A 23,493-nucleotide genomic window follows, 5' to 3' on the forward strand; every position below is an offset into this window, starting at 1 on the left:
AAATTGCTCTCCTGTGTGACAATAACAAAAAGTCCAGTGATTCATCAAAACAAAATTTTAACAATATTTCATGACACAAAGCTGACGCTGATTAGAGACTAGCTCTGGATCTTGGAGTACACACATCAAGGAAAAAACTGAAATGAATAACCTAACTAAAAGTGACCAATGCAATTACTACTGACACGGATGGTATAGTCTTGACATGAATTACCCTGGTTTTAGAAAGTGTCTTTATTCGTACTTCTTCATCAAGGCTTAGAGATGCCTGCGAGGAACTTTGCATCTTAAAAAAGAATTATAACGTACCCCGCATTAGCATGAAAAGTCATGTTAGACGCAGTTGGGGTAGTTAGAACATTACACGGATAAAAGAGAAACAAGACAACCAAAATTACCACTTTACTGTATGAATTTTTCATTTTTTCTGAGCATTATCCTCACAAATTATTTGTATGCATAAAATCTAAGTTTTTAATAAACAATTCATTCTATTAAAATTAGTTTTAAAGCATTCTGAAGAAGGTCAAAAGTAACAATTAGGTAAAAACCACAGTTTTACAAACTGGATTGTTAAAAACAATTCAAAATATTTTAAAATTTAGGGTGTGAAAAAAAGTCGTATTAGTGTTCACACCAGAATTTTGATTTCTATCGATCGTTCAGATTTTCTAGTTTTGAATTTTCGTGGGAATATCTGTTTCAGTTTCTTGTAAGAGTGGGTTTAACAAATTAATATAAATCTGTGAACAGCATAATAAATAAAAAATGGAAAATCTCAGAAAGTCATATTTGAAATTGCGTTGGCGCCACCGTAGAGATTCAGCTTTTGTTTGAAACGAATCATCTGGCAGTGTTAATGTACAAAATAAATCAAATTAGTGTTTTTTCAAACAAAATAATTTCATGAGGATATTTATTTTGTACTACTCAATTACCTTGTAATTTCCTTTAAAGGACAACTTAAATTAAAACTAAAGAATTCAATCCAGAACTAACGAAAGTCGTTTCAGGCTTTTTTATTAATAGAAGTCCATTACAATAATGGTAAAATGTGCAAAACAAAACCATCATCCTAATAAATAAATAAATAGGAGTCCATTATTATTCACGATGAGCGACGGGTGGCATAGCAAGCTAGGCTAAACCCAAACAGTTACTTCATCCTAAAACTTTAACCAAAATCAATCAAGGGGAAATAGTTTAGTATATTGCACGGTAAACAACTCGAAATTTTGAGATTAGAAACGATCCCTTCAATTTGGGAACAGTAAGTGAAGTAGCTGAAACGCATTCATCTAAAATAGAGCTCCTCTTTAGTTTTGCAGGTGATTTGCCTCACTGTATTTTCTAGAAAAGCCTTACTTGAGGTTCCATTATCCTTAATGCTTTGATTGTTTAACTCCTAATTCTATATTATTGTATTTAACCACAGATGAATACATTAAGATAATAGGCAGAAAATATAATATTTGATGAAACAAACCGAGATAAAAGGAATATCCAATAAAGGTAAGTTATACAGATATATTTTAAAATTCAATATTGTTAAACAACTTTATTATAATATATTTAGGGGTGTAATAAACAATAGGCTCAATTTTATTTAGCCGGCAGGAAGCCTTCTTTTCCAAGTAAATCCTCTTTATTTTTTGAAAAAGAGAAGACCTAGTCGGGAAAGACCCTTTAAAAGGAAAATGGATTTGAAAGCCCATTGGTTCATCAAAAGAGAAAGAGGAGACTGCGGATCTAGAAGAGATCATTAATACTTTGAAATTCGCCGAGAAAGCGTACAATAAACTCGATATAGATTCATTTATATTTGGGTAATCTCCTTAACAAAAACTTGCAGTTTAAAAAGTTTAGAACAAGGGTAGATTAAACGACAAAAGATACACAAATCACCAAATTTCCAACAGTTCATTCATACATATTTCATAGGGTTTTAGGGCATTCGATTCGAATTTTTAAAACTCATTAATAAATCAAAGAATGGTCTAAGGTTAAAGGTTGAAGAGTAATTCTATTAACAAACTGCGTAACTACAATGCCAAAAAATCAATTTCATTAATAATGAATTCTAAAAAATTATTTTCATCGCCCCTAAACTTTAAAACGCGTTCTGATATTGAAGCGCGTAAGCATTAATTCTAATAGTACAGAAGTCTACAAGAAAAAAGTAATTTTAATTTATTAAACATAATTTGTGTATCAATCATGTAGTAATTTTTTTACTTTTTCTTTTCCAACTTCATGAATTTAAAATGATTTTTATTATTAAATTTATTTCTGACTTGAAGTATCCAGTAAATGTCAGATTGTATTACAAATCTCTGGGAACCCTCCAATTTTAATAACTTCATCTTTCCTTTACTTTAATCATATTTTACATTCATTTTTCACACTTTACCTAATTTATTGCTAACATAGAATCTCCACGAATCAAATTAACTTTTCTATAGCAGATACTGTGAGTTTTATTGCAATTTTCGTTCACAAAAATCAATAAATTGTAACTATAATCTATTACGAGATTCAATTCTGTATTTATATGCTAAAAATAAATTATCTTCATTTTATCCTATGGAGACTGCTTTAGAAGAAGCTAAGTAAAAGTTATTTCACTCCAGTAGACTATTTAATTTCTTTTAATCCAGTTCCAGAATGCGCTTAGAAAAGGTTCATTTTATTTCTTCTTTCAAACCATTTTAGTTTGACTTATTAGTGACAAGGCGGCTTGATTCCATACGCACCTACTGATAATTTAACCTGATTCTAACTTACTCTACACAGTAATACTCAAACCTATCTGGACATGCGGAATGGAACTTTGGAACTCAGCTAAAGCTTCTACAAAAATATCTACAAAATCCAATCATTCCAATTAAGAACACTCCGTTGAATCGCTAATGCTCTTTATTTTGTATCTAACTCTAACTTGCACCAAGATCTCTTTGTTCCTAATGTTTCTGAAGCTACAAGATACAGCTATATTAAGTTCTACTCTTGAATTTTCTCACATACTGACCCTCTAGTTTCCCAAACTTACTGTATTAACAAGACGGTTGAAGCGCCTGTAAGTAATTATTAAGTAAGCGCTTAAGTAAGTAAAATGTTTTTCTTTGAGAGTTACATCATTAAATGAATTCTCCCCTCATGCTACTCATGCACTTATACTATGTGTCATGTTGTATCAGCTTCACTTGTTGCAGAAATGTACTGCAGTTGTGAAAATAAATAAAGTTAAAAAAAAAAAAAAAAAAAAAAAAGCTACAACTTCTACAGACACTGTTTAGACCCGTCCACTCGTTTTTGACTCTGAACATTCAAGTTGGCTGGCTAATTAGCAAGAACTAAAAGCCATTTAAGAAAAAAAAAAAAAAAAAAAAAAAAAAAAACATTCAAGTTTTCAGAAGTAGTCACATCTCTTAAAAATGTTCGGTTTGTCTTTTATTTTAATTTTTTAAGTCCAACTGTTTTTAGAAACACTCTTTCAACAGTGAGTGTCTGTCTGATGAGACATCTTGCTTCTACAATTCTGTTTTTTGTTTTTAAAAAAAAAATTTCTAGTAGCTTCCTTCCAAGATCACTAAAATATTCAATTTATTCTATATTTTTGCTATTTATTTCAACAACTCTTTATCATTAGTGAGGGATTAAGCATTCATTCTCAATATGTTTGTTACTTTTGGGCTTAAGATAATTCAAGAACTTCTGTTTTTATCTTTATCCTTAAAACATCCTCTTCTTGAATGAGGTCACAAGTTCAGTAATTTTCTCACTCAAACTGTTTTTCGTAAGAAGTGCACATTCTACACCTACAGAACTTTACAGGCCTTAAACTAAATTTTATTACTAACAACTTGGGCTCCGTTGACATCCCTTTGAAGTACAATACTTTCACTGTCAGAAACTTCTGTACCTTACAGAAATTTTGGTTTATGTTTCTTTACTGACATCAGTGTCAGGCACAAACTGCAGTAATTAAAGCTGTCGACTGTTTGTATTTCTTAAAATATATAATATACAAAATTTAAATTTGAAATTGTTACATTATTGTTTAAAACAGAATCAGACTTAATTAAGATTTTGTAAATTATAAACATCTTCTGTGATATAAATGGAATTAAATACATTTCTTTTACGTACAAATAATTTTAAAACATATTTTTTCTTAGCTTCTTTGATAATTTAATATTTTAATGTTTAGAAATAATTTAATAATGTCGGTTCATTGATCACAGCTAAATATTTTTCTTTAAAAAAAATCTATTTTAGTTCTTTTTACAATAAAAAAAAAAAAAACAGGTCTAATTTCAGTTGTAACGGCAAACAGAATGTAACGTGTCAACGTTGTAATGTGCTGTCAGCTTCATCAGTGGAGACAGAGTCCTGTGTTTAACATGCAACTGATTTTTTGTTTTCTTTATTGTCAACATTTTTAGCAACATCGAAAGAAAAACAAACATTTCTCAATTCCACTGAAGAATTTATTCAATTTTATCTTCACTTTAAAATTTTTAGTAACTAGCAAGCATTTTACATCAATTAAATTACATAATTCTAACTAAATCATTTGTTAAGTAGGCCGTGATAATAGATGCGCGCAGAACAAAATTGATTTTTTGTTTTAATTGATAAAAAATAGTCTAGATTTTCATACTTTTCTTTAAACTACTTCCTTTACATATTGATGAAGCATTATAAATTTAAGAAGCTTCGATCGAATCGTCGTTTTAGACCGAAGGATAATCAGGTCCGCTATTAAAGCACTGAGTTTATTAATCAGCTTGAAAATGGTTTGGAATTACTATGGAAATATCATGGACCTGGGAAGAAAGGAAATAAATCTGGTGTTTGAACATTCAAAGACTTTTACTACTACTCTCATGTTGTTGGTTCTAGATGCCTGAGATAGTTCCTCATCTGTAGATGGATGGAGAAATTCTAATATATTTTACAACTTACTAAAATATCATCATTCAAGAAAGATCTAGATGACTGGGAAATTAAATCAGGTGTTGAAAAAGAATATTATCTTTAACCATCCTTAATCTGAGATTTCTCAGTCATCTTAGCCAGGCAAGAAGTCTTTTCTGGCAAATGTATAGAGAGAGCAATAGATCTAGCAAGGTCGCAATGCGTTAGTACCACTTAGCACAAAAAAATGTATTACTGAGAATTAACGAACGATTATCAGGTTCGAAAAAACTTTAAAGTCCACTTGGTTTTGAACAATATTAGGCCTAGAAAGCATACCTGCCGATCTGGCTGGAGATCCAGTCAGATTTTACTCTAGAGAGAACGCTCCAAGTCCTTCACCATTGAATAGGCCATAGTGCGAACTTGTTATATGTTTTGTGCCGTAATGGTTTAGTTGGCCGGTATTATTGTGTAAAGTAGGATCAAAATCCCTGAATTAATTTGGTTTTTCTATTTTCTAGATTGCAATATCGTAACTGGCATTTCAGTATAATGTAGATTACCAAATTTTGTAATCCGATTTAGCGCAATTAATATTAAACATTCCGATAAAATTAATTCATTACTGTGATCATTGTTTTAAGGGAAAACTGATGGATTTCCTTCCTGGAACATGTGATTAAGCTGAAAATTGCCCTAAAGAAAACTGTTTGAACTTTAAAGCTATGTATAATAATTTAGAGAATTATTTCTGGATTTTACCTTTTACAAGAAAATAAACACTAGAATCATTTTAAACTCATTAAAATAGTTCCAAAGATCTTCGAGAGACTTTCAGAATTTAAAATCGAAATTAAAAAATAATTGGAAAAAGATAAAGTTTCTCCACTCCGTTGTTTATATCATTATTATAATTAAGTCAAAAGAATCCATTATCATGCTCTATAACAATTAACATATTCATTTTTTTTAATACCAAAAGATATAAGAAAGTCTTTTTAATTTTTTTTTTATCGTCTTCCTTTCACTCCCTCGATCTTCAGCTCAAAGAAGTTTTTTTTTTTCCAGCTTTTCCTACTTATTCAGCCGAGTTTTCTTCCTTTTCATTTTCTCTTTTCCTTCCTTATTTTTTGTTTGTCTGGTTTTAATCGTAAATTATTCCTAGAGATAATGTTTTTTAATTTGTTTATTCTAGATACAAATTTCTTTAAATACATTAATTAAAACGCCGTAGGAGGAATTGGAATGACACTTCTTCAAAGTTCTTGGATGCATCATCAAAAATTAATTAACTCCACCATCAAAAATGGTTGATACATTTTTAAGGACTTGGGTTAGTAAAAACTCTAGTCAAAAATATATTCCAGAATATTTTGCACCTTATTAGCGACTACATGCTGCCTCCTTACTTGATTGCATAATGCTGAAAAACTACAAGACTTCGGGAGAAACTCTAAATCTAAAATTGAGCGGGGTTTTTCTCCAGTGGATGCACATGCATTAGATTGATGCGCGGGTTTATTAAGAATTTGTTCTTTCCTTCCTCAGTGAGCACATTGCAGCATATACATTAAAGTGCTCTATAATTAGTGCTCTAAATCTGCACAAGATAGGACAAATGGAATCGGATGCTTTTGCTTTAGAAGAGTCTGACACACCAGCCTTAACGGCGTGACAATATTTCCATCTTGTTAAACAAACCCTATGCTAGTTTGGAACATTCTAAAAAGATAGAAACAGTATCTCTGAGTAGTGGGGATAGAAAAAGAATTGACTGGAAAAGAATATCTCTTAAAAACGTAGGTACAAAACGAAGGGAGCAAGAGACATTGTGCTACATTGAGATCATTGCGAATTCTGTATAGATTTTCTTAAAAGCCCAGGACATATCCAAAAAGCATTATTCTTCATTAAGTGATTAAAATCTTTTATGGTTATTAACTGAATGAAACCGAAAATTTAAGGGAGTGCTTTCAATTGCTTAACCTTTCGACTAAATTATTCACCGAAAATATCTTTACCAGAAAGAAATAATATTATTGAAGTTGTTTCTAGAGCAGAAGATGGCATCTCATCAAAAAGAAAATCCCAAATGGAAAGGGTTTGTTTAATTTTTGGATAATACGTTACCAGTACAGTTCTTTAGTCTCGTATATACGGATTAAATTAAACGATACTTTGCTAGTTCACATCATTCGTTTTGTACAGAAGTTGTGACTGTAATCTACTAGTGACTAGACTATATTTATAGTCACAATGGTGAGTTTTCACTTATGATTCTTTAGGGTAATGTGAGTTTTGAGTGGTGACATATTAACAAAATAATTTATTTACCTATGTAACCACAATTTACTTGGAATCTTAACAGATGTAAACTGCATATTATTAGAGAATAACAAATAGTGCTCAGAGAGAGTCTTAGTCAACAATTTACACACCGACCCTGTAAATTAAATTAAATTCAAAGCCCCCAGCGTGGAGGTCGCCTTAAACTTATTTACCAACTCTTAACTGATTTAACAATTTTGTGTACGTTCCTTCTTCGATAATTTTTAAATGTAATTAATGAAGGATTGTTAATGAACCTGTATATAAAAAACCCACATAATTTCTTTTGCTCCAAGTGATGGAATTTATTAAATGAATGATTCAAACGGCAGTTACCTTTTAGTAATATAGTTGTTTGTTGGGAGTACTAATTTTTGCTTCGTTTATGCAGATGTGATTGCCTTGTAGGGCCACATGCTTCCTTCTTCTTTCTTCGGTAATTTCTTCTTTCGGGATTTCGAGACCCCAAAAAGAAGATCTCCGACCATGAAAACTGCCACATCTGCTTTTATTTCCCACGTTTTACAGACTTTGTTTAACAAGATCTTGTTTCAAATACTAATTCTTGTTAGCTTAGATTAAACCATTCCCCAAAGTTGGTTTGGAAAACAAGACGCCATGGTTTAAAATCCCTATCTTTTTGGATTGGACTTAGCCTAACCATGCTATCTAACCCTCAAATTCAGTTACTGCTCTATCATTTCCGTGAGACTAGCGGTCTACTATTCTAAATCTAAATTCTAAAAGAACTTTGAAGAAACTGCATTTAGCAGCCATGCTTTTGGAGAACATCTCCATAAACCATATCTGCTCCAACTATCGCACAAAGAATTTGATAAAGTCCACGATGCCTTAAGTAAAAATATTTACTAATTACTGTCGTAATCTTGTTTCTAAAATTTGTAGCTTATTGTTGTTTGTTAACAAAGAATTTTAATTTAATGAATCTTTAAGAAAAAGAAAGTATGAAACGATCGGAGGCTTACTTAGTTAAAAATTACGATTCTAAAGTGCTGTGGACCTTAAAAAAAAAAGTTTCCTTAAAATTTAAGCGGACTTAAGATGTTCCATTATTTTATTAGGTGAAACATAATGCTTGGGGCTTAAAAGGCTGTTAGCAGCTTCTAGGCCAGCAATTTTTTATAACTTAATATAAACCTTTTGAATTAAATTTTTTTCTATAATAAAAGACAAATTTTCAATTAAAGGATGCTGAGTAATTTTTCCGTAAACAGAAATTTCTTCTCATTGATTAATTAAAAATTTCTGAAAACAATTAAAATTGCCTTTAGCTTTAAGTAGAAATTACAAGAAGCACTGAAATACTTGTTGAATTAATCCCATTTTCTCAGTAAAATGATTTTCCTTGATAAATTGCTAACAGGAAAATGTATAATCACTTCCTGGATGATACTTATATGTTTTTCAAAGTATTTATTTGTGTTCTTATTGGTGTGTATTTGTAGTAATTTAAGTAAGTAATTTCTTTAGCATGAAGGCGACTTCTTCACTGGTCAAGTCCGCAAATTGAAAGATAATCATCTCCAAGAATTTTTTGTTTTCCAAATTCCAATGCATTTTCTACATTAAGCAGGATAAGATTCTAAAAGATTAAAGATATGTAAGGTTGAATTTGTTTTTAGTGGAAGGGGCTTTAGTAATAGTAATTAGGGTTCTTTAATTTTTTGTTCGTTTGTTTTTTATTCTATGCGTAGGTCGGCAAGAACTAGAAGGTTGAAAGTGTGCGGTTTGGACAGTCGTATGCAAATTAAGATCAGATATTTGTAGAGTACCGCCGCCTGTTTTGCGGTCTTGCTGTCTTTATTGTGGTTGCTAGGTTTTAAAAGGGACGGACCACAGTACCAGGACTGAAAAAGGTGTACTCGATTATAATCGTGAACTAAAAGAAGAGAATGGAAATAGTTTTCAACGTGGTAGTATCCTAAGTACTTGAGATAATATTGGGTGGTTGTGGTCTACGCTAAAACGTGGTTACTGGAAAATAGAAATGACCAGAAAGAGAGAGAGAGAGATTTGTGCCGAAGAAGAAGAAGAAGAAAACAGAGGTAACATAAGTAAGATAAAGGGCTCTGATAGTAGTAAAGTTTGCAGATCTCTCCGTGTGTACTTTAGTTTCACAATGTTCCAGCAGCCCATTACTAAGGTGGTGCGCTGCTAGGGCTGGGTATATGGTTAGTAAGGACTGTAATGTTACTACAGTGGGCACACAGCTAGGGACCTGCGAGCATGACGGGCCCAAATGGGCCACAAATTTGGCACAATGTAACAGCAGACAAGTACCAGTATTCTCTTAGTATACACTTGCTAAAACAAACCCATTATGTACAATCTAATAACACATTAACCCGATGTACACAGTACAATATGAGTAAAATATTCACCCTTTACATTAGAAACTCCTTTCGCATTAAACTACGCATCCCTCTTTCTGTTAATTATTGTGAAATCTGAAAATAATAATTTTATAAATTAAAGTAACACCAAAACTTATTTGAAGATGACTGGATCAGAGCAAAGATTGAAAATGAATGCCGCAAGGAATTAGATTCCCTGGAAAACTAAAATAGCTTACAACGGGATACATAACTGTGTAGGGACTTCTTCCTGAAGTCCTCTGCGATTCTTAGACAATTTTTTTAGGAATATTTATTTGAAAAAGGTTAGCGAAAGTTTTGAGACTCTGAGATGCGATATAAGAAGGCTCATTGCATAATTATTATCTAACCGTCAGGTGTAACCCACTAGAAATGTGGAAATCCTGTAGAGGAAAGTACACTTCTCTGAGGGTATCACTTAGGATAGGTATCCCAGCCTAACCAGAACAATAAACATCTCCAGTATGGATAGCTTCCACGTCTAACAGTGCGCTAAAAGCCAAATAAGAAAATTTATCAAATTAAAATAACTCATTTTGTTATTGTTCAAGATTTTCTTTTAATGGAAATGTTTAACTGCATTAAATTATTCAAGGGGAAATAAGGTAATATGTGACTTATTTATTTGTAATTAGATCTTTCCTGATCAATATTTTAATTCATATTATAGGTAGGCCTACTTCCGTAAACTAAGAAAATAAAATATAACGGTAAAATCTTTTTCAACAGAAAAAACGAGTATAACGATGGAGGTAACTGAAAGAATCTGATCTAGCAAGTAATTGGTAACTGTATACATCCTGTAATTGGACGAAATATAACAACTACTGTTTCATTCACTTTATTTTTTAAATTAAATAGATTTTTCTAGTAGAAAATTAAGTAAAAAAGCTTTGTACGAATGTAACTAACACAATAAACTCTCGCTACGATTGCTGCAATTAAAATATATTTTTATTATACAGCTGGAATTCGTTAATTGAAAGACATTTCTTTACGATTGATGTCACAAGTGAAACAATTGCTTTTTTTTTCGAAAGCGGGCGTGAACATTTGATGTAAAGGGCGTTCGAAGCACTGCTGCCACGTTTCTTCGAAACAGGCACTACTGTCCATCACGAAAGGTAAGCATAGAGACAGAAGTACTAACTGCACGCTATTCTGCGACTTCCGCACGTCCAGTGAACTAACTACTTAGCTATTAGTTTCCATGTTTATATTAAGTCATTGCTTTCGAATCGAACGGGCTCGAATTTAGACAACCAGTCTAAGATTTACTTGATTTCTTCTTCTTTTCGTAGTCTGAAGAGTAACTTGCTCTCCTGTAGAAAGAGTCACCAGGATTCCTTAACATTTTCTCTTCTCCGCCACTAAATGTTCTTCCCTAGGGACATGACCTCTATAACCATACTGTCGTATCCTTTTCTCTGCCACTGAATGGTCACTTCTAGGAACTTGAAATCTATAACCAAGATTAATTATACATCCTTAAAAGCCATTCTTTGCCACTATTTTCGCTTCATACACCAAACTAGGGAGTTTTATTTCCTCTACCATTCAGTAAAAATCGTCCAGCAAGAACAATCTTTTTAAATTTATGGTCAAAACAGGATTTTCTGGTTCTTCCAATCAGTTTTTTTATTTTTGCGTACTCTATGGCTATACTTTTCAAAAATGAATAACTTCCTCTCCTAACCATATAGCTTATTATCTTCGAGCTTCATGCCAGTTTCGTGATATGTAAAGGACCATACAGCCTAATTTTGTTCATAGCTCTTACAGTAGCTCGTACATACGAGGGTCGTTTGAAAAGTCCGTGCAAAAATAAAAACTACTTAATTTTTTGGGGTAAACCTTTTTTATTTTTCAACATAGTCTCCTTTTAGGCTTATACACTTCGTCCAACGCTGCTCTAGTTTGTTGATCCCTTCCGAATAATAGGATTTGTCCAAGTCTGAAAAATAGCCATTCGTTTCTGCAATCACCTCCTCGTTTGAATAAAATCTTTTTCCCGCCAACCATTTCTTCATATAGGGGAACAAATAGTAGTCCGAGAGAGCCAAGTCTGGAGAATAGGGGGGATGTGAAACGAGTTGGAACCCTATTTCCATTAATTTTGCGACCACAACTGCTGAGGTGTGAGCTGGTGCGTTGTCGTGATGGAAAAGGACTTTTTTGAGGGCCAATCGTGGGCGTTTTTCTTGCAGCTCGGTTTTCAAACGGTCCAATAACGATGAACAATGTGCACCTGTAATAGTTTTACCCTTTTCCAGATAGTCGATGAGGATTATTCCTTGCGAATCCCAAAAGACAGTCGCCATAATCTTTCCGGCCGAAGGAACGGTCTTCGCCTTTTTTGGCGCAAATTCCCCCTTGGTAACCCATTGTTTAGATTGTTCTTTGGTCTCAGGAGTGTAGTGATGTATCCATGTTTCATCCACAGTGACGAAACGACGCTTAAAGTCCTGCGGATTCTTCTGGAACAGCTGCAAACCGTCCTTGCAACACTTCACACGATTTCGTTTTTGGTCAAGCGTGAGCAATCGCGGCACCCATCTTGCGGATAGCTTTGTCATGTCCAAATGTTGATGCAAAATATTATGTACCCGTTCATTCGAGATGCCCACAGCACTAGCAATCTCACGCACCTTCACTCTTCTGTCATCCATCACCATATCATGGATTTTATCAATGATTTCTGGAGTAGTAACCTCAACAGGGCGTCCAGAACGTTTAGCGTCACTTGTGCCCATATGGCCACTCCAAAAATTTTGAAACCACTTATAAACTGTTCTAATCGAAGGTGCAGAGTCACCATAATGTTTATCAAGCTTCTCTTTAGTCTCCTGAGGCGTTTTGCCTTTCATAAAGTAGTGTTTAATCAACACACGAAATTCTTTTTCGTCCATTTTTTGAAAATCACTCGACTTCCTCGATTCAAACGAATGCCAAACACAAAGAAATAGACCGATCTGGCTGAAACTTGGTGTGTGTTCTTCCAAGAGATGCTACTAACTAAACATAACCTCGATACGCGCCAGTAGTGCTATCTCTCTGACTTTGCACGGACTTTTCAAACGACCCTCGTATTCTTTGAAAATTTGCATTTTAAAAAATATTTGAAAGGCAATCTTAACAACTTCACCACTATAATTTCCATCCCAAATCGTCTTTATGATCGCAACCTGAGTTCCTACTGTATGAGTTTCTTTCGGACGCTAACCTAGAAACTGTGTATTTTCTTCTATGAAAATCGTACATACATCCTGCCTACCGAAAAGTGAGTCAAGAGACAGATATGTCCAACGAGGTGGACTCATATCCAGGATTTCCTGAAGGTAAAGTTTTCATAAGTCAGAAATTAACTGTAATAGTAATTTAAGACAATATTTTAGGGAAGAAAATACCATTTGGAGAATAAAATAAAATTTTTAGATTAAAACAAATTAACGCGAATAATTTTTCTAAATTCTACTAATTTTTATGTATATTTATGATCAAAACATCATGCCTGACTTTTTCCATTACGCAATTATGACAAAAAATGTTCATATTCAAGGAATTTATTCATTTTAAAGAAATAAAGGTAATCTGAATTTAGTGAATTAAGGCAAAAGTCCGAGCGTGTGATTATTCTTGGCCATTAAGGCAACATATTACTCCAAAATGATGTGAGCCTAACGAGCAGGGAGCCTTGGGGGCCTGTCCTAGCTAAGGATGATGGATTTATATAGTTTTTTTTTTTTTTTATTTCTTCAGTTCCGATAGCGAGTGGTCTAAACAGCAGACTCATTTTTCAACTCTCTCTCTCTCTCACTCTCGCACGCGCGCGCTATTTCTTACACACGCGCACATGATTTCATGCCACAAAGAAGGCATTACAAAATAGTTTCCAGCTGGCCCCCCAGTTTTCCAATAACCGTTCTTCATTTTAGACAAACGAAGATGATGATCGAACCATAACGTTCATAAAATATCATGCCTGGAGAACAGAGCCGTTGATATTTGCCTTTCTCAGTTTTTCTTCTTGACAGAATTTGTTTGGTTTCTTGCTGGACTGTTCAGTTGCCAGTACATTTTTTTTTTTTGCATTAATTTCAAAGAATATTCCGCGAAGAATGAAACAAAGACATTATTAGGAAATAATGGCATAAACAAAGACAAAACGTATAATTGGCTAAAAAAGATGTTACATCGCATTTGACTGGGATGGCATAAGCCATCAAATAAATATACATAAACATAAATATAAACATAAATTAACCTCTCAACTTGCGATGTGCGTTTACGTTTTTTATCCTTTCGAAATCGAACATCCCAACAAACTTCTCAAATAACACATCATTTCTCTCATCTAACACTACTCCCTGTATATAGTCCTTAAATAATGGACTGAATTGGTCATCCACATACCTGTTAAAGCCTTTACTCCAGAGTTCATGTCTAATTTATCTTAGAAAATCAGTAAAAGTACCCTTCCGACATCCTAATAAGTTTGTTTAAGAAGCAAAACGTTAACAAAACAATATCAGCTTCCTGCTATTTGCAGGGGCACACTTACAAACGCAAGCGGAAGTAATTCACTAAAAATATTTACATCGGAAGTAATTCAATTTTGGAACGATGGCGTTACCATATGTTAGAGAGAGTAAATTTTATTAAATTTTTCTTAATTTTTGAATACCTAAACATAATTTCAAATTTAAACTTTGGATTGACCGTGGATAAAAAATTTACAATTTCACAAAGTCGAACTCAATTACAATATATTCCTCTGAAAGCGAGAGAAATAGCTTAAGGTGGAATAAATCAATCTCTGTGGCCAATGAATATTTATTTGAAGCAACGAAAGTATTCCAATTGGTGATGGAATTCCTTTTCCCTTTTTTGCCATAGAAAAAGTATGTTTTTGCTGGCAGCTGCAGGAAATCTGACATATTGCAGGCAGAATAAATACGAATAAAATTCCCGTCACTGTCTGTTCCAGTGTCCCTTTTTGTTTGGCTGGTATCCTAACTGATATTGTCCTGATGATTGTGTGAAGGCCTCTGAGAAATCCAGCTAGACAGGACAAATCACCTACACTTTTATGGTAATTTCTGGTAAATATTAATCAGGACAGATAGGACACTGTAATACTATATTGAAGTGGTGGTCAAAAACAACGGGAATGTGAGGAATAGCGAGGTCCGATTTACAGTACTACTAGTGACGCTATCTCTTTCATTTAGATGGAAATTTCTTTTTTATTTTTACCATTAATTGGTACACCTTAAATTAAAAATATCTTTTAGAATTTTATTGTAAATAACCCCTCAAAATGTCCATGATATATTTCTTTTTTTGCAGTTATTTATAATCCATTGTATTATTCAATTTTTTTTTTCTTGTCCACAAATTACGTTTTTGCAAATTTCCTATTTTAGTAAATGCCTGTTGGAATCCGATAATTACATAACCACCTAGCCCCAGAGGATATCACTTAGATCTCTTGGGTCCAGCAACAGCTGGGATTAGAGAGTTATGAATACGGCAGCAAAAGGAAAGATCTCTCACTTTATTTTGTGGAATTGGATCTGTCTTGGCATTTCATAAACAATCAGCAGTAAAAAGTAAAAAAAGAAGACAATTTTTGTCTTACCTCATGAGACAACAAAGTGAAAAACAGGGCATTCTCTTGAATTTTGAATTTAATTTACAGAACGGTGTGTCTGTATTAGTCTAGGATTTGAACAATGGTATCCTTATCATCCACCTCTTGAGGATGAATATTCTTCTGGTTCTACTGGTTGTTGTAATTTCCCCTTATTCTCTTCCGATCTTATCAACAACCATTGTTTTTTTAACATGAAGTTTTCTAGAGACATCAGATCAGATTAGAATGGAATGAGTAAAAGACGGGAACAAGCAAATTTCAATCGAAATTACCTGCCATTACGGTAAAAATTTAGTATTTTTAAGCAATACTTCAACATTAACCGAGTAAGGTCTTGGCGACTCACAAAATAAAAGTTAGTAAAGGGAAGAGCAAATTCTGTTAGACATTGCTCATTACAATTTGTCTTGTCCAACTTTCGAGATAGGTTTGAATATTTTATAAACCTACCTACCACTTTATTTGTAACATTCCAACTTTATAAAATTTTAAAAAAAGAACTGTCTATCACTTCATTTCAAGCTTATATTTTACTGAAAGGAATTAGTTGACTGATAACTTGCTGGTTTCACAACTCATTTCCAATCTCAGGGATCTATGCAGCTTATCTGCAGTGATAGACGGCCATATACTCGTATTATATTTATATTATTTATTATAAACAATATAATAAATATTTCTTAGATAAAATTATTAAAAGTGATTTAGACTGCACATAACGACAAAATTATTTGAGCGTCGCGATCTAGAAAAGAGAGCAATCTATTCAATGAGTTGATAGAAAGAATGTAAAAAGAAAATAGCATCTTCTTCAAGATGGGAACAGCTGGCAGTGATTGATGTATACTATAAGACCGCATTCCAAGACAAGAATGAACACGATTATTCCCAGGATGTACAGTTTTCTCTCAACTGTGCCGCCCAAAAGATGGCAGGTCAGGCTAGCATTAGATGTCAGCCGTTCTGCACGCAAAGAAAAACAAACCAACTAGTTCAACTGATGCGAACGTCAAGGTCAGCAAGGATAGATCTGTCCAAAAATTATTTCAACTGCAAAAAAAATGATCTTAATAAATACATTTGAATTTTTAAACATTGAAATATCTTGTGTAAATCCATTGATAGCATCTTATGTTAAAGTAGTTGTAAAACTTCCACAATCCCTTTTCTAAAAAAATTACTAGCAAAAAATATTTTGAAACGTTAACGTGTTTTGTGCGAATCCCAATAAATGTTCGATTTTTTGTTTACTTTTAATTTTACAAAAAAATGCATATTTCAAGAACATGAGTGGTCTTAAACAGCACATTAAATCCTCTTAATAATACACTTAATAATACTGATTGGAACATTGTACTCCAATGAAGGGGCTTAAGAGGGGAAGCCATCATCAACCTCTTGCAGAAGTGCCATTGAAGGATTTTCGTGTAAAAATGTTACAAATGTAAGTTAAGGACTAATGAGTGGAACAGTTGGTTTTCGAAGTTTTAGGAAAAATCGTTAGTTTTTAGAGACACTCATTTGAAACATTTTGAAAAAAATTTAGTCAGTAAGTAGCTCCGATTGATAGACTTTGATCGCTAAGATATAGTTCGCTAGAATAGCCATTTTCTAAAAACCATTTTTTTCGAACTCAGTAAATCACAAACCACGTACATCCGGAAAAAATTCCAAATCAAAAATTTGATAAGAATCCATTGACCAAGAACTAAGATTGTGAAAATAAAAATAGACCAATGTCAATATTTGAAGGCTCTGAGCTAGAAAGCATCAATGCGAGGAGATATAGATAGATGGCATACCTGTATGGAAAGATATAGCTTGGGGTTTATAATAAACCCAAAGGGGGGGGGGGATGCTGACCATTCTATGTCCACATCAGCTAACTCCACTCCATCTGTTAACCAGACCAATCAATGGTGAACACCAACAACTCTACCTCCTAATAACTAGCATGGTGGTGATCTGGGCCCAAAAACACACGCACACTCGCATGCTGTAGAATGTCCTCTAAACTTTGCTTTTCTTGAGCGACCCGATGGCTGCTTTTGAATGATACAAACGAGCGTTTCCAATTTTTTTTTCTTACGATTTTTACCTTCAATAGATATTAAGTTTGCAGAGTTACTTCGAAATCACTCTCTCACATTTTCTTTTGTTAATATTGATCTCTTCTTCTGACCTTTTTACCATTCGCATCAATCTTCACACCGCTAACTCTCTAGATCCTATCTAATGATTTCTTACAGCTAATCATTCCAATTCAGGAATGTAGGGTGTACAAAGGATATGAAAGGGGAGGGCACCAGAAATGTTGACTATTACAAAAAAAAAGACAATCAATTAAACAAAAAATAAAAACATGGTATTTAGGTATAAATATGCAAACCTTGGTAAATTTGAGTGTAAGAAACAATTTATTAGAAATTTGCGATGAATGGAACTCATAAAGTACGTGAGAAGGTTAGGAGAAGTGGGATGAATGGTAGAAAACTTCTAGTTAGTAAACGAAGCTGAAGAGGAGGTTGGGCGAAGTAAGGAAGAAGAGGTGGAGAAACAATTTTCTGAACTGTTGATACAGTGGATATGATGTTTGTAAAAGAGGGGTTCTGTCGGCGGACCCACTTTGCGAGCCGCAAACTTAGTGCTTCTACAACCAACTGGGGCTCCGTAGCAACGTGAATCCATGAAGAGGAGTTACTACATAACGTTTATCTTCACGTCTGCAATTTGTCTGTGGAAGTCAAGAAGTAACTTTTCGCCAGAAGGGGTCCACTCCTAAATCTACCAATATTCAACGCAAGCAAAACTTAAAAAAAAAAACAACCTTTATATTTAAATTTTTTAACTACCTTGAACAAAATTTCTTTTTAGGCGTAGAAGAACGATCAAAAATTAATACATTATTTCTTATTTTACAGCAGCCTATGATCATTTCTGATAAGAAGCAGAAAGGGAACTTCTACTTTTCATACCTTTCAAAGAACACTAAACTAGGTGTGCGAATACTGTATTCTACAGAATAAAAACTTACAAAAATCAATTTGGCCATGTGGTTTTCTTACAACTAAAAAACCCAGGTATCTTCCATTTCAAGCGATGGAAGCCAGTTAGCTTTGTGGATGAGCTGGTAACAGTGGTTGAGGATAAGTAAAAGATCCAAGAATGTGCAGAAGAACTTTTGGAAATCGTTGGAATAAGTTGTTTGACTGAATTATTATCGGAGAAAATATTTCTTTCGAGAATAAAAGGAACGAAATTGAGCAGGTGGCCAAGGGAAAATTACAGAGAAGAAGCAGAGTTGGAGGTGGACAAAAACAGAGTTGGTGTTTCTTAAGAAAATGAAGGATCACACTAGGAGAGACATCACCAATTTTGCCAGATGGATTTGACATTTCTGGGCGGAAAGTTGTGCTCTTGATGGCGCTCGTATTACCACTTGAGGGATCCAACTCATCTCTAATCGCACAAGTTTCATTTTTTTACTTACAAGTTGTGAATTAGAGAAATTGTGTTAAGTTTTGTTAGTCTGATAATCTAATATTTAAAGGAAGTTGCCAGTCTCTAACCCGTTAAATAATTTTTTTTCTAGCTCATTAAAAATACTTCAACATACGACTAGAAGAAGTGCGTTCTCGAAGTTGGAGTAAATCATTAAAACAATTTACAAAATAAAATAGTAAAATTAATTTTACTATTTTTTAAAATAAATTAAAAGTAAAATTAATCAGAATTAATTCGATTAATTCAAATTCATTTTAAATGAAGAATCTTACTATTGAGTCCTCGGGTTGCAACCAAAATGCAGTAACAAATTTAAACTCTTGAATTCAAACAACCTGTTAAAACTTGTATTTCGAGAGAAAAATGAAAATTCTAATACCAGTACGACTGTAGTAATTTAAGGAACTCAGGAGAAGAAGATGCAAGTACTTTTGCAGGTAGAAGATTAGCAGATACTACAGAAGAAAATGGGTATGCGTGAAAACGCTAAATGTAAAAGTATTACTCTAAAGAAGGAATGCCTAGATCTAGTTAGAAATAATGAACAGAAATAGTTGAACTCTAGAGCGTAATAGCAGCGAAAGTGAATTAGTACGGGTGGTAGAATGATGGTTTGTACAGAGAATTTGTCTATTTAACAAGGAATTCCGGCTTCACGGAGGCCCATTTGTACCACGGGAAATAACTTTAATAGAATATCTAAGGAGAGTCTTTCTTTCTTCCTTCAGTGGGTGTAAAAATGATGATTTTTGTTGACAGAATATGTAAACACAAACTGTCTTGTTTCCATTAGTTCCATTTTTTGTATAAAGAATGTACGTTGCTAGTTCAAAGATAGCTCCTTAAAGATAGGTAACTTCCTTTCTTTAAAGACCTAAAATTAGATTCTATAAGACCAGAGTTTGTTTTTATGTATGCTTAACACTGATTAATTTTTTATGATGCAAACAAAATGCTATGTCTAAGAATAGCAGAAAAGATTGATTTAGATTGAATCACCATAACTATTAAATAAGCTGAAACCATTTTTCTAAAGTTTCACTTCACGGTAATGTACACGTTTACAAAATTTGGATAATAGATAAATTTGTTTTTGTAATTTCACTTTAAATAAAACGTATTTAGTCAGAAGTTTGGTAATTTTAGTAAGAGAAATCATGTGAATATTCTCACTTGAATATTTTTTGATGCCTTGATCCGAGAAACATTCCTGAATTTAGAAAGTTAAAGAAAACAAAGTGTAATTATTGAATTGTGAATGTGAGAATGTCTGAAACAGAGCTGAACAGCTGTTACAGCTTTTTTTTTTGTATTTTTATTATTGCTTCACCATAATATGTGAGCTAAAAGAAGCGCAGCTCTTCTGGCAGATATATGTGAAGTAATGTATGTTAGATAAGCTCTAAAAAGTACAAGTATAATCTTGTAATGTATGTGCGAATTGAAAATGTGTTGAAGAAAGGTACTTAATCTGTCGGACCAGAGTTGAAAGTTGGTAAATAAAGAAAAAGGAAGGTCCCGCGCTGTGTAAAAGAAAAAAAAGGAGCGGAGTTAGAAATAAGGAGAAAACAGAAAAAGACAAGAATAGAGCGAGAGAAAGAGAGGGTAAAGCCGGTACCCCATCCACTGACAATGCCTTAAATTTATAACACAAAGACATAGTCTTACTGCCAGATCTAGAGCCAAGGCGTCTCCGACCTCTGGCTTAGAAAAGAGAAGAAGACGTTGTTCTCGTATGTTAAAATATAAAAGAAGATATGCAGCAGCTTCTGTTGGCTGTCCCTTGGATATAGCCAATCTCTCAAAGAGATATGCAGGAAACACAACCAACACACAGAGTGTAGTAGTCATGTGGCCCCCAAACCAGCACAGTACATTTATAAAATATAAGAATATAGAAATTATTTTTCTACCCAAGCAGAAAAAAAGTACAGCTTATCATTCTTTTAAAATTTTGATAAAATGTAATTTTTCTAGTTCTATTATTTTTATAAATGAAAGGCCATCAGTTTTCTGGTGATCATCAGCGTCTGGAGAAGGGTCATTTGTGTCCAGCGCCTACTGCTAAACTAATCCCCTCCATAATAATAATTATTATTTGAAAATGCCCGACTGAACAGTTAAACAAGCAGGACATAGCGAACCAAGCACGCTACATGGAATTCTTTCTGGATAGTTAACAGCATGGAACCCCAAGATGAAAACACAAGAAATGAACAAAAGATACAATCAAATTAAACCTCTTCTTGGACTGGATACTCTTTAAAAAAACTGACAATCTACATATCACTTGTAAGACTGATATGGAATTACGGAGCGAAACTTTGGGGATCCATCTAGGATTCGCGAATGCTCCTCTCTACGTATCCAATGATAACCTCTTTAAATACATTGTAGAGTATTGTTTAACGGCTTTTGTTCACTCGATTCTTTCTTCCTTCTCATTAATCACAACGTGACTTCCATTTCCTAACTAATCTGCTCACCTTCTTTACCTCCAACACTGATCTATCCAGACATCCTAATTCCTGCAGTTTGAAGCCCTATCTTCAACTTCTCTCAAGCACAACCAGCCTCGCTGCTTAAAATGGCTATGGCCACTTGTTCTCTTGATTCGATCAAGCCAGATCCTAAGTTCTGCTGGGATTCTATTTGTGGATTAAAGTGAAGTCAGTTTGTCACTAGAAATAACAAAAGCGTTAGAAGTATTACTGTTATTTGGTAAAAAAAAAAAAAAAAAAAATCTACAAACTTGTAGATTACTTGCCAAGGTAAAAGCTACTTTCAAAAAATAAATGATCATTTGCCCACGAGAGAGATATGATTTCATTCACAGGTTTTGTCTCTTTTATTCATTAAATGACCTATGCTCTGGACAAATTAAAATCTAAAGTATGGTTTTATAACTCACTGATTTATCCGAATGGAAAGAGGGATGCTAACAGAAACAGTTGAGTGGAGTTAATAGAAACAGTGATTAGAGGAGGAGTAGAGATGAAATTTCCCAATTTGAATTATTAAAGGAATATGAATCAGAAGTTTGTTGAATTGTTAATTGGTTGAATGTGTTCCAGATCTGTTGGCGTTCTAGTTTACTTCAGTTGTAACTTTGAGCCAGAACTTAGTACTCAAGAAACAGGAGGTCGGGGGTGACAGAGTTAACTCATGATGGAGAAGTTCAGATTTTACGCTGAATTGATTCCAATGTTGTAATCTTCCTATATCATTAATATTAGGGATCATTTAAGAGGTAATTAGTCCTGCTGCGATACTTTTATGTTAGAAAAAAGTTCAAATTTAAACCACTTTCTTTTAAATTTATATTCTTGTTCATTTTATTTACAATTTGTAATGTACCCATCAAATTTGATTTATCTGCCAAAAATTGATCACTGATTTCTTTGACTTCAACGTTATAACCAGCTATAGAAAGAAGCAAAACATTGCCAGAACTCTCAGATAAGAATGCGGATCTGTGATCAGGCACATACATGGCTAACGTAATTTCAAAAATGTGGTGGACTGTTTAGAATGTGTGGATTTGGATACTGGGTTTCTGCAGTGAGACTGGGGTAGGTTATAAGTTGATTGTTAACTAGAATGGATTAGTCTCGGTAGCAAAAGGAATATTGAATTTTAGATAAAGTAGGAAACGTTGGCAATATGGAATTCAAACTGAAAGGATTGACTTCTTTGAAAGATAACTTGTTCATGATCGATCTCCGTTCCAGGGGTCTCCGAAGTTGTTCATAAAGTCTGCTTTATCTTTCCGTGTCTAAGTATTATCACACTTTCTGGAGGACGGTCTTCTTTGTTTCATCGTTGATTTAGTTAGAGTTATCTTCTGTTTGGAGTGCCAAAAGAAGACAAATTGGAAGTTGCATAATATTGTGGTGTTATCTAATTTGGTTGTGATCCACGTTTCTAGGCGGAAGGAGAACCATGAGTAAAAGAGTTTGAAGAAGAGAATCCAATTTTAAACCTCACACAAGGTAGATCTGAAAGTTTTGGTATTAAAAAGAAATTGCTTTTGCTTATTTAATCGGCTGGAGTTCCACAACTTGTTGAAAGCTTTTATAGATAAAGCAATGCACTAAAGATTGATAAAAGTCAGATATAGCTAGAAAAAATACTAGTAACTATCAACTACGCTATCAACTCTTGAAGCATTGCTAATAACTACGTAGCGTATAGGAAGCAGAGCGTAGCAATCTAAAGTTAACTGGAGCGTAAAAGAAGCTTTACAGTGCACCCACCATTCCATCAACCACGGGCCCGTTTCATACTCTCCTGTTCAAAACACAAGTTACACAAGAGCAAAGTGATTGCACCCTTTTAACGCTGGAAACTCTGTGATACGTCTAAAGGATACGTCCTCTTTGAGACTGGCTATATTAATCCAAGAAGCTGACCAGCTTCATTCTTCAGTCAAATAGTCTAGGAACCATCCTGGTCCTTCGAAAAGCAATTTGTTAGAGCATTCTATATTCTAAGCCGCACTAAAACATTTAATAGCCAATTTATAGCTAAATTAAAGTATTTATTGTACTTTAAGATTTATTAAAGTAATCCCTTTTTGTATTTGTTTTTTTACTACTTTCCTTTCCTTTCCCTTTTCTCAAAACACAAATTAACAATGTTAATAACATTATATGATATTCAATTACAGCAATGTTCAATTTTCTC

General features: G+C 33.6%; 1 protein-coding gene across 2 annotated transcripts in view; it reads right to left on the reverse strand.

Annotated features, from left to right (window-relative positions):
* Window positions 1-23,493, reverse strand: part of LOC141455859 (neurotrimin-like) — a 433,945-nt gene that overhangs the window by 264,727 nt on the left and 145,725 nt on the right. The window lies entirely within an intron of this gene.

The sequence above is a fragment of the Rhodnius prolixus genome, unplaced genomic scaffold, assembly GCF_049639745.1.
Source record: "Rhodnius prolixus isolate KJV_2025 unplaced genomic scaffold, Rpr scaffold_4, whole genome shotgun sequence".
NCBI classification, from domain to species: domain Eukaryota; kingdom Metazoa; phylum Arthropoda; class Insecta; order Hemiptera; family Reduviidae; genus Rhodnius; species Rhodnius prolixus.